The following is an 11,779-nucleotide window of genomic DNA, read 5'->3' on the forward strand; positions in this document are numbered from 1 at the left end:
TCCAACGACTCAAAGCACGCTTGGTTGCCAAGGGATTTCACCAACGTCCAGGGATAGACTTTGGTGAAACCTTCAGCCCCGTGATTAAGGCTTCCACTATGAGAATTGTCTTGACCATAGCTGTCTCTAGAAATTGGCAAATAAGACAATTGGACATCAACAATGCTTTTCTAAATGGTTATCTCAAAGAGGATGTATTCATGGTCCAACCTCATGGTTTTGAAGACAAGGATAGACCTGACTATGTATGCAAGTTGCACAAGTCATTGTATGGTCTAAAACAGGCACCACGAGCCTGGTTCGAGAGACTAAAAAACACTCTGCTGACTTAGAAGTTCACAAACCCAAGATTAGACAATTCCTTGTTTGTTTATAATCAAGACAATGTGATTTTGCTAGTACTGATCTACGTGGATGATATCATAGTTACTGGGAACAATACCAGCAAACTAAATGAGTTTATAGCAACCTTGAACAAGAGCTTTACACTCAAGGACTTGGTACCATTACACTTCTTCCTCGGTATTGAAGTATATAGAGACGAAACAGGGATCTATCTAACATAATCTAAATACATTGAAGAGATACTTGACAAGTATGGGATGAAAAATTTGAAGTCGTGTCCAACTCCCATTGTAGCAGGCAAGCCAATGTCTATTAATGAGGGAGAAAAACTGATGAATCCGTCCATCTACAGAAGTGTAATGGGTGCCTTGCAATACTTGTGCCACACTCGACCGGATATAGCATATGCTGTAAATAAACTTAGCCAATTCCTACAAGCACCTTCAACAGTTCATTGGAGTGGAGTCAAGCGAGTGTTGAGATATTTAAAAGGGACAGTTGGACATGGACTACACATTGTGCCTAGTGATCGGTTGAGTATAACAGGTTATTCAGATGCGGATTGGGCATGTTGCCCAGATGATAGAAAATCAATTGCTGGTTATTGTGTCTATTTTGGTGACTCACTTGTATCATGGTCATCGAAGAAGCAAGAAGTAGTAGCAAGATCAAGCACAGAATCTGAGTATAGAGCTTTAGCTCATATAGCAGCTGAAATTACGTGGATAGAGTCTCTACTGAAAGAACTAAAGTTCCCACTAGCAGCCAAATCAATTACATGGTGTGATAATGTGAGTGCTAGTGCATTGGCGTCTAATCCTGTGTATCATGCAAGAAAGAAACATATTGAAATTGATGTGCACTTCGTGAGGGACAAAGTGCTCAAGAAAGAATTGGAGGTCAGATATATACCATCTTCGGATCAAGTAGCAGATGGTCTAACAAAAGGACTGTCTCACTCAAATTTTCAAATGCTGATAGGCAAACTCGGTGTGCAAATATCACCCCTTCATTTGAGGGGTGGTGAAAAGATATGATAACGGCTATTCCTACAATAAAGGGTGTCTCGCTGTGTGATTGTCTAGAATATTAAGTTATCCTAATTAAAGGAAATATTTATTGTAATTGATTTGTAATAATTTGTCTGTTATGATTTTGAGGAGTCCTTATCTACACGTGTAATGAGTTAAGGCTGAAAGTCAATTGTAATGCCCCAAATTTCCTAATAAGGTTTAGGACCTTGATTAGGAGGCCGGGAGGGCCATAATTGATTTATTATAATATTTAACGATTATATGCATGTTTACGTGGATTATATTATTACATGATGGTGAATGCATGCATATGGGCTCATATGTTAATTATGAGGGTAATTTGGTAATTTGGCCACTGTGGGCGTAATTGTATATTTTGGGTGCGTGATTGTGATTAATTAATATAGCCACATTATAAGGTGGATTGGCTCGAGCTATCGAAAAGAGACGATCATGAGATGTAAGTGTTCGGTCTAGTCATAACGGGTTTAAGCTCGGGGCTCGGGGTGAGTCTCGGGGTGATATTAATGGTTATAGCGTTACCGGGGATTAAAGGGTAATGAGATGTGAATTATTGGTGTTTGAGGATATTGAGATTAGCGGGAATTGGGAAGCGTTAATTATGATTAACAGGTTAAGCTAAAAGTACCAATTATACCCCTAGAGTGGCTTGAAAGGCTTTAGATGACATAAGGGCATTTTGGTCTTTTAACCCTAAGGATATATATGATTTGAAGGCTGTAGATTGATATTAAAACAGAGTCTATATCCTCATTCTCCCTTCCATCCCGTACAAGCTTCTTCCCTCACCTTTCTTTGAATTTTTGAGAGCTCAAATGGAGGTGTTGAGCTAGGGGATTAAAGGTGGCAGCTAGGGAACCTATAACAACCATCAAAGGGGACTCAAAACAGGATTCAAGGTGAGTTCTAGTCACTTACTTCAGGTGGTGCTGTGTTTTCAAGCTTTGGTTTTCAGCTTTTGATCTTGTTAGAAGCTTGGATTCAAAGGGGTTTTGATGGATTATAGGATTGGGTTTTGATGAGGGGAGGTTATGAGTGTTGTCTAGGGGTTTAATTATATGTTTGGAGGAGGTTTGGAGATGGTTTGAGGGACTGGTTTGAGAGGGAAAACACAGGGTTAAAATTCTGGTGCGTGTGGCCGACTTAGCTGGTCTGGGCTGGGCGCCGCGGCGCAGCAGGGATGCGCCGCGGCCCTTGGTGTCTGTCAGGAGGGAGCCCTTCTATCTGAAGGGCGCGCCGCGGCGCAGCAGGGGAGGGCCGCGGCCCTTAAGGCTAATTTTGTTAAAGTGTGGTTTTTAGCTCGGGGATTCAAACCATAGGCCTCGGGGTTGAACCTAGTACCCGGTTGGGTAGTGTTTGAGGTCTCGGGGGCTGGGATTTGGTTTGGGAACCCTCAGTTATCGTTTTTATTAATGATACCTTATATTTGGTTATGACTAGGTGACCGCTAAAGGACTAAAAGTTGATCGTTCTCAAGGGTCGTTCTTTTAATCGTTCTAGCTCGGCTTTGAGGTAAGAAAACTACACCCTGTGTATATGTGACATGCATGGCTATTATGATGCATGTTGGTTGATTAATGAGTATGACATGCGTGGTTATTATATGATGCATGTCGGTTGATTATTATGTATGACATGCATGGCTATTCTTGATGCATGTTGGTTGACTATTAAATGTGACATGCATGGCTGTTATTAGCGCATGTTGGATTGCTGGATATGTTGCGTATGATGCATGAGAAACATGTGTTTGGGACGTGCTTTATATACTGAGTATGATACTGTTCAGAGCTTGAGCCTCTGTGTTTATGCATGGCCCTAATAACACTAATACCTGTTAGTAAGCATGCTATATGCCTCGTTTATGGATATGGAACATGAAATATGTGATTGGTGGCATGTCTTACTTGTGATTGACACTGACTAGTCAGGGACCGACTCTAAAGTCGAGAATTTTGCATTGAATGGCTCTATAGCATTAATGCCAGACCGACCCTAAGGTCGAGAAACTTATAAGCGCTTGTCTGGCTTACAACCAGATGAATATAGCCAAGGTACATGACCCCGGTGACTGTTTGTCACGTGGCTAAGGGACGTTGTCCATAGTTTCGACTCCAGAGTCGTGAGGAAGGTTATGTTGGTGACTAATCACCTTGCACCTGTCCTAAACAAGCTTAAGTCAAGAATCACGCATTGAATGGCTCTATGGCATAAATGCTAGACCGACCCTAAGGTCGAAGAACTTATAAGCGCTTGCCTGGTCTATGACTAGATGTTTATGGCCAAGGTATATGACCCCGGTGACTGTTTGTCACATGGCCCAGGGACGTTGTCCATAGCACGACTCTAGAGTCGGGAGGAAGGTTATGTTGATGACCATTCACCATGCACCTGTCCTAATCAAACTTAAGAAAGAATCACTTATCGGTTGAGCCCTGGTGACCCTATCGTCACATGGCTAGAAGGAGCGATGCTCATTATTGTGACTTTTGGCTATTGTCACCTATTTGCTCGGACTGATAGTCCTGAACGGTTGTTATGATCGTTGTTGACATTATATCATGCTTTATTGGGTTTTCTTGCTGGGCTTCGGCTCACGGGTGCTACGTGGTGCAGGTAAAGGCAAGAGGAAGCTGGACCATCCTTGAGTTGGAGAGCTTAGGTGATGACGTGTACATATGCAGCTGCTCGTCCGCCACGGCCGAGGTTTAAAGTGGAACTAGGGTTGAACCCTGTTTTTCCGCTTAGAACGGCCTGTTGTAAATATTTTCTGTAATAAACTCTGAGACTTATTTTTGGGATCCCAATGTATAAGTTAAACGTTCTAGTGAAACGTTACATCCTAACCAAAGTTTTTAATCCCTAAACCGCTAATCATACTTAGTTCACGATTTTGGCCAAATGACTCGATTAGCGAGTTTAGCACTGTTTACAAGGCACACCGTAACGGTCCCTGGAGTTTGGGCGTTACATCAATTGTACCCTTTATATATATATATATAACACCGTGGGAAAAAGCGGTGAACAAATATTCTTCTCCCTAAAATCTAAACTTTATCTAAGCCTCTCAATAGCATTCAACTTTAAGCTTCCTGTCAAGCCCCTTGTGAGTTGTGCCTTACTTTTAACTTGATTTTCTAGTTATTTTGGATTTGACTATAGTCATAGAACTTGTTTCTGCAGCTGATTTAATTGAGAGAATTACTTGTGCAATCAAAGATTCCTAATTGCTTTGATTTTATTTTAATTAAGAAGGGAATTTTTGAAATTTGGTTACAAATATTTATGAATAATCACATTAGCATTTTCAAATTATCACAAGTCCTTTATTAATGAAATAATGAGTCTTGCTTTTATGTTTGAATTATCACGAGTCCTCTATTAAACGTTTTATTGCTTGATTTTTCATTTCTTATAACCTATCTTTGTTGTTTTTTGATATTCTCATACTGAAATTTTATTTTTAAAGGATTTGGTTTCTCAAAATATTTCTGTATTGGTGTAAGATTGGGTTTATAAATATGTTTATCAATTGTTCAATGGTGTTGTGATATTTGAGATGTGTCTTATTTTGGGTTTTTATATTTGAAGAATATGTTTTTGTATTACTGTTTTATTGTATATATATATCTGTATTTCTTAAAAGATTAGAGGTTGTTATTGAATTTGTTGAACTCTTGGAGGGGGAAGGGTATTATTTACTTTTCTATTTTCTGTTTTGCACTATTTTATGCTATTGAGTTAATGCTTTGTTGTAAATATTTATTATTTTCAAGTTGAATGAAATACTGCTAGTTCCCAAATTTTCTTTTTAGGTAGAGTGTGGCAGAAGTGGAAGTTTTTTACTTTTGATCTTTGGTCTAGGTAAGAATGGTTTGTTTTACATCTTATAAGTTTTAATTTTCTTTCTTGTTATTACTACTCTATTTCATGAGAAGTTAAATTTGTAAACGATCATTAATTTAATGTGGAATTAATCAGTGTTCTCTTTTCAAGTCATGGTGTGGTATCGAATGTTTACTTAGATGCTTTCGTTCCTCTTGAATGGGTGCAACTATGGCTGTCCCCATGATCACCTTTTTATTTATTTCTTATTTTTTTTTTAATAAGAGATCACACTGTAGCTTCCATGAAATTTTGTTAGAAGCACATGCAAGCAGTAGAAATGATCATAATGAATACCAAGAAGAATTTCCTTGTTCACTTATCTTAAATGGAAACACAATGAAAACTCCTCATTATCCATAAAACGTACAACTATTTCTATATGATCATGCACCATGCTGACTCAATCTTATATATATAGCTGACTATATATATATATAAGAATTTTCAGTATATATATATATGATTATGATTATTTGGTCATATTTAGTATATATATATATGTGAGTTTTATGGATGTATGTTTTAGATAATTTTTTATGATAGGCTTAAGTGTGATCACAAAGTGGGTGTAAGTCAAAATTATGGAGCTTGTTTTTTATAATAAATAATTACCTAGTTTAAAGAACTAAAGAAAAACATGTTTTGAGAGATATGTCACTTTAACAGAAAAATCCAAGAAGAAGCATATCATATATAATTTATGTAAGTCAGAAAAGTTGTATAGCTCTGCTTGTATAGCTCTGCTTGTTTGTATGTGTTGAAGCTTAGCAATTTCAGTGTCTATCTTTAATAAGTTACCTTTTCATCTCAAATCTTTTGCTCTTGCTTATGTTTCCTTCTTTGTTCTCCACTTTATTTTTTTGCTGAAAAATAGTGTTTTTGCTAACATAAAAATCACGAGGTAAAGATTGATCTTATCTGTTATAATGAGTTCTATCATATTGTTTCTGGAATTGTTTTGTGAAAATCTGAGATTTAATTACAGGTTTCAAAATTTAGTATTTATTGAAAAATGGATGTTATGCCGCCGATTTGTTTTTAGAAAAATAACAACCAGCTGATATGCGTATTGCTTATGATAATAACATGAGTTTTGTTTTCTTATTGCATTTTTTTCTCTATGTTTATAGGTGATGAAGATAGCGACATGAGAATTGGATGCTTGCAATTAATAAAGAGATAGTATTGGACAAATGTTACAATTTGCCTTTTATTACACTCATTAGACATATTATTTCTAAGCATAAACTTTTATTATGGTATTTTGCACTTGAAATTTTTTCATTTGGGACACATGTATTGGATATTTTGGTTGATAAAAAAAAATACATTAGACTTTATCAAATTTTAATTACATTAATAAATAATAGATTGCTTTATCAAATATATGTAATTAAAAATAATTTGATTACATTTTGAATATGTAACTAAAGATCATACGATTACATCTTGAAAATGTAATCAAAGATAATTAGATTACATCTTGAAAATGTAATTAAAGATAATGAGATTACATCTTTAAAATGTAATTAAAGATAATTAGATTACATCTTGAAAATGTAATTAAATGAAAAAATATACTTGACATAAAGAATCATAACATCTAGATAATGTTACTATTGACAATATATAACACAAAAACAACGTTATAATAGTCTATTTAATAACATGAAAAAAATGTAATCAAATGACAAGACTTTTAATAACATGGGTAGACTTAACACTTGCTAAAGTGTCATAAACTGCATTTGATAACACTTTTCGAGAGTTATTGTAAATGCTTTTTTCTTGTAGTGATTGTAGGCGTTGATGGACTACAAGTTGACTCGTCAAAGGTCCAAGCCATTGCTAATTGGCCATCTCCAACGACACTTAAGGAATTGCATAGCTTTCATGGGTTAACAACATTTTATAGAAGGTTTATAAGGGATTTTAGCATTATTACAACCCCCCTAACAGATAGCATGAAAAAAGACAACTTTAAATGGGGCAACAAACCAGTTTTGATGCCATCAAGCAGAAGCTTTGCAGCGCTCCAGTCTTTGCTCTACTTGATTTCAACAAGCTCTTTGAGGTAGAAGTTGATGCCTCAGGAGTAGGAGTTGGCGCAGTTTTGAGTCAAGTGGGACGACCAATCGAATATTTTTCTGAACAGCTTTGTCCAAGCTGACAAACATGGTCTACTTATCAACAAGAATTTTATGCTTTGGTTCGTGCTTTGAAGCAATGGGAACACTATCTACTCAGCTGAGACTTTGTCTTATACGCTGACCACCAAGCCCTCAAGTATTTGGACTCACAAAAGACTATCAATCGTATGCTAGCTCACTGGTACTCCTTCATTCAGCGATTCAACTTCACCATTAAACACAAATTAGGTAGCACCAATAGAGTAGCTGATGCCCTCAGTTGTAGAGCCACCTTATTAACCACACTATCAACGCAAAATACGATATGAGACTCTTATGCCGAAGACGAAGATTTTGCATCCATTTGGGCCAAATGCAACACACCATCAAGCTCTCCACCTTTCCTTATTGTAGATGGTTTTCTCTTCAAGGATAATAGATTGTGTCTGCCACGCACATCCTTAAGATAAAGTGTGTTATGTGAGACTCACAGTGGTGGGCTTAGTTGCCATTTGGGACAGGATAAGACGAAGCAACAAATTGAAAGCAGGTTCTATTAGCCTCAACTAGTACGAGATGTCACTAACTTTGTCAAGCGTTGCCCCATCTATCAGGTAGCAAAAGGAAAATCTCAAAACACTGGCCTATTCACACCTCTTCCAATACTGACTACCATATGGGAAGACCTCTCAATGGATTTTGTGCTCGGGCTCCCCAAAACACAGCGTGGTTTCGACTCCGTTTGTGTTGTAGTTGACAGATTCAGCAAAACAAGTCACTTTCTGGCTTGTAAAAAGACCTATGACGCCATCAATATCGCAAACTTGTTCTTTCGAGAGATTGTACGACTTCATGGTATACCAAAGACTATAACATCTGATCGTGATGTTAAATTTCTGAGCCAGTTTTGGCGTACTTTATGGAAGAAATTTACAGCAGACCTTCGACTCAAAACCACTAGTCATCCTTAAACGGATGGCCAAACTGAAGTAACCAATTGTACTCTTGGTAATTTGATCAGATGCATTAGCAACTCTCATCCAAAGCAATGGGATGCAGCTCTAGCTCAAGCTGAGTTTGCATTCAATAATATGCAAAATAGGTCCACTGGAAAGACACCCTTCGAATTTGTGTATCTCAGTCCTCCAAAACTAACATTGGACCTCGTCAAATTACCACCAACACCTGGTCTTCATGTAGAAGCTGAATTAGCTGCCGAAAAAATCACTCGTAACATGAAGAAGTTATGAAGCACCTACAAGATTCCAACGACAAATACAAAGCTACAACTGATTCTAAGAGGCGATTTAAAGAGTTTAGAGATGAGACTTAGTCATGGTTTACTTGCAGAAAGGTTTCTTTCCACCTGGTAGTTGCAGCAAGCTCCAAAATAAGAAATTTGGTCCCTGTCAAATTCTAAATTTTTTTTAATGACAATGCTTATTTACTCAACCTTCCACCACACGTACATGTATCTTCGACCTTCAACATCGCTGATCTTTCTGACTACCATCCACCCAATGAATTTCAACTCTGAAATGCAACTCGAAGACGAGTTCCTTCTGCCGTGGATGAGAACTGATGTACTTAATTAATTAGCTTAGTCTTAGCCTTATAGTTGTATTTTAACTTTAGTTGCTGCTAAGTCAATAGTTAAGTCTTTGGTCAAAATGTATAAATAGACCTTTACGTGTAGTCAGAGACATTATTGAATAAAATTTGATTTTTTTTCACAAACTTTCCTCTCGTTACGTTCCTTTTCCTTTGTCCTTCCCTGTGAGTTCATTAGTAGAGTTGACCTTTCCCTTGTAATACTCTTGATACACTGACAATATTTGATTGGTACTTCGGTGACTTTCTCCCAGAACCATGAATGATGAAGATCTCTCTGCCCTCTATGATTCTTTGGCATTAGAAGACGAGGGAGAAGATGATTTTTGTGATGTTGCTTACCAATCCCTCTTGGATAAAGGGGCTGGAAATGTCGCGAAATCCTAGGTAGTTGTGTGATAATGACAAGGGGCGATTACTTGTGGCTCTTTTTTCTACACTCTGAGACTATTTTGGAAGCTTCGTGGATTGTTTGAGGTTGAGGCCCTGAAAGGAAATTTTTTTTATTCAAATTCTCTCTTGTAACAAATCGTAAGAGAGTGTTGGAGGGAGGACCATGGGTTTTTGAAAACAATCTTTTGGTACTGAAAGAACCTGATGAGTTTGGTGATTCCGCTAAGATGATTTTTGATACGACCCCTTTTTGGATTCAAATTTCAAAGTCCAGTTTTCTGTGTCAAAAAGTTGGGTTTTTGAACTTGGAAAATATACGGGCACCATTCTATATGTAGATCTGAATGCTTCTCTGAGTGTCTTGGAAAATATTTGACAATGCGGGTAGCCATTGATATATCTGAACCATTAACTAGGGTGATTAAAAAGAGAATGAAAGAGGGACAAGCCCCAATCATTATGCCGATCCAGTTTGAAAGATTACTGGACCTGTGTTACTATTGAGGTATTCTCGATCATCCCTTCTGTGAGTGTCCTACAAAATCAGAAGGGGTGACTCAAAATGCAGTCTTGAAATATGGGGAACGGATCCGAGCCCTGATATTGGCTATGAATAATGGTTAACCTGCGAAATGAAGTTGAGGGAGAGATTCAGGCGGTTCAGCGGCCATCTTCAGCGTTGAAACCTCTTCTGGTGTGAATGGAATTGGAAAAAAGGCAGGTTCCGTGATTGTTGCAAACAATAAAGGGATGTGGGCATATGTAGAAATGAACATTAAATGGAATCTAGTATCTGCGTATTCAAGAATACGTACAGATTTGGTGTTGGTAAAAAGTTTACCATCTGTGCAGCTGAAACACTAGGTGTAGGCCCAGATATTTAAAAAAAATTATTTAAACAAACTTTAAATAATATGATTCATTAACATTCAACACATTAATCATAAAGAAATAAAAGATGAGAATTTACCAACTATCAAGAATTCTTACTATCTTTTTGTATTTCAAACGAATATCTAATCCAAAGCAGTTCTTTAAAATACTCATCTTCCAAGATGTATCTCTACACCTCAAGGGAAAAATTTCTAGTTCACAAGATATTCTCTACACATGAGATCTTGTAATATTAAATATGAGATAGTTTTCAAGGATAGAAAAAATAATATCATATCTCTTTCTTTCTCTCAAAAATATAAATTATTAAATAATTAAATAAATTAAATAAATATCCAAGACTCATTCTACAATGCATGCAATGTAGTTGGCGTGTAACACATCCCTGAAAAGATGTGTTCCAACCACTTTCTTTTAATTATTATTTATTTAAAAATATCTAAACCTGACAACTTATTTATTAGATTAGTTAAAGAATAAATATTATTTCAAATTCAAATCCAATTTGAATTATCAGAAATATCTTTTCACATTATTTAAATAAATAAAACTAATTAATTATCTTAATTATTTAAATTATATTTTTGAAAATGTCATTTTACTTAAAAAATAATTTTTGAAAATATAATTAATTAATTTTGAAAATTAATATATTAATTAATCAATTTGTCTCAACTACATATTTGAGCCTGCAGAATAAATTTCTTCCAATTATGTCATTTTCCCGATTTTTCTCAATTTCAACTCTTGCCTTGAATAGTGTTGATAGGGTCATCTTGTGGACCTAGGAACCTATAATTTCAAGCTTCAATAAATTTAGATTATTAATTAAAACTCTTTATTATAATAACTTTAATATATTAATCTCAATATTATTCCATTAAAAATATGAGATTCCACTCTTGTAATTATAGACATTTATTTATTGAGTACTTTTAAATCATAAAAATGTTCATCGATTTAATCACTACATACAATTCAATCCTCTATTAATGGTTCATAAGTAAAATAGGAATTAATTACCATTTAAATTATTTAATTATATCTTGTTTCCTTAATTACCATCAGCTTTACTAGTGAAGGTTAATTCATAAACTGATTTATGAATTTGAGCTCAATAACCTTTCAATTCCAAAAGCCAACCCTTAAGAGAACCATTATTCAATTCATCTAGAAAAGGTATAGATTCCATATCTGTATATTATGTCCCAGCCATTTACATCAATGAGTTCCCAAAACAAAAATTTTCAGCCTGATCATTTTGACAAACCATAATGAGTGAATCAAGGAACTCATATGACATAAACATGAGTTCATAATAACTTCAGGATTAAGATTAATTTGTATATGATCATCTCATTGATATGTTTAATTAATACTTATAAAGTAAACAACATTATTAAATATTAATAACATATCGAGTCCTATTCATGTATAACCACTTTATACAAAGTACCTCCACTA

At 35.8% G+C, this 11,779-nt stretch overlaps 1 long non-coding RNA gene across 1 annotated transcript; it reads left to right on the plus strand.

Annotated features, from left to right (window-relative positions):
• Window positions 1–4,460: 4,460 nt before the first annotated feature.
• On the plus strand, window positions 4,461–6,633 carry LOC133807676 (uncharacterized). Its single transcript, XR_009879582.1, has 2 exons — window positions 4,461–4,506; window positions 6,419–6,633. It is a non-coding gene; the product is annotated as an uncharacterized LOC133807676 (long non-coding RNA).
• Window positions 6,634–11,779: the final 5,146 nt, after the last annotated feature.

This window comes from Humulus lupulus, chromosome 1, assembly GCF_963169125.1.
Source record: "Humulus lupulus chromosome 1, drHumLupu1.1, whole genome shotgun sequence".
NCBI classification, from domain to species: Eukaryota; Viridiplantae; Streptophyta; class Magnoliopsida; order Rosales; family Cannabaceae; genus Humulus; species Humulus lupulus.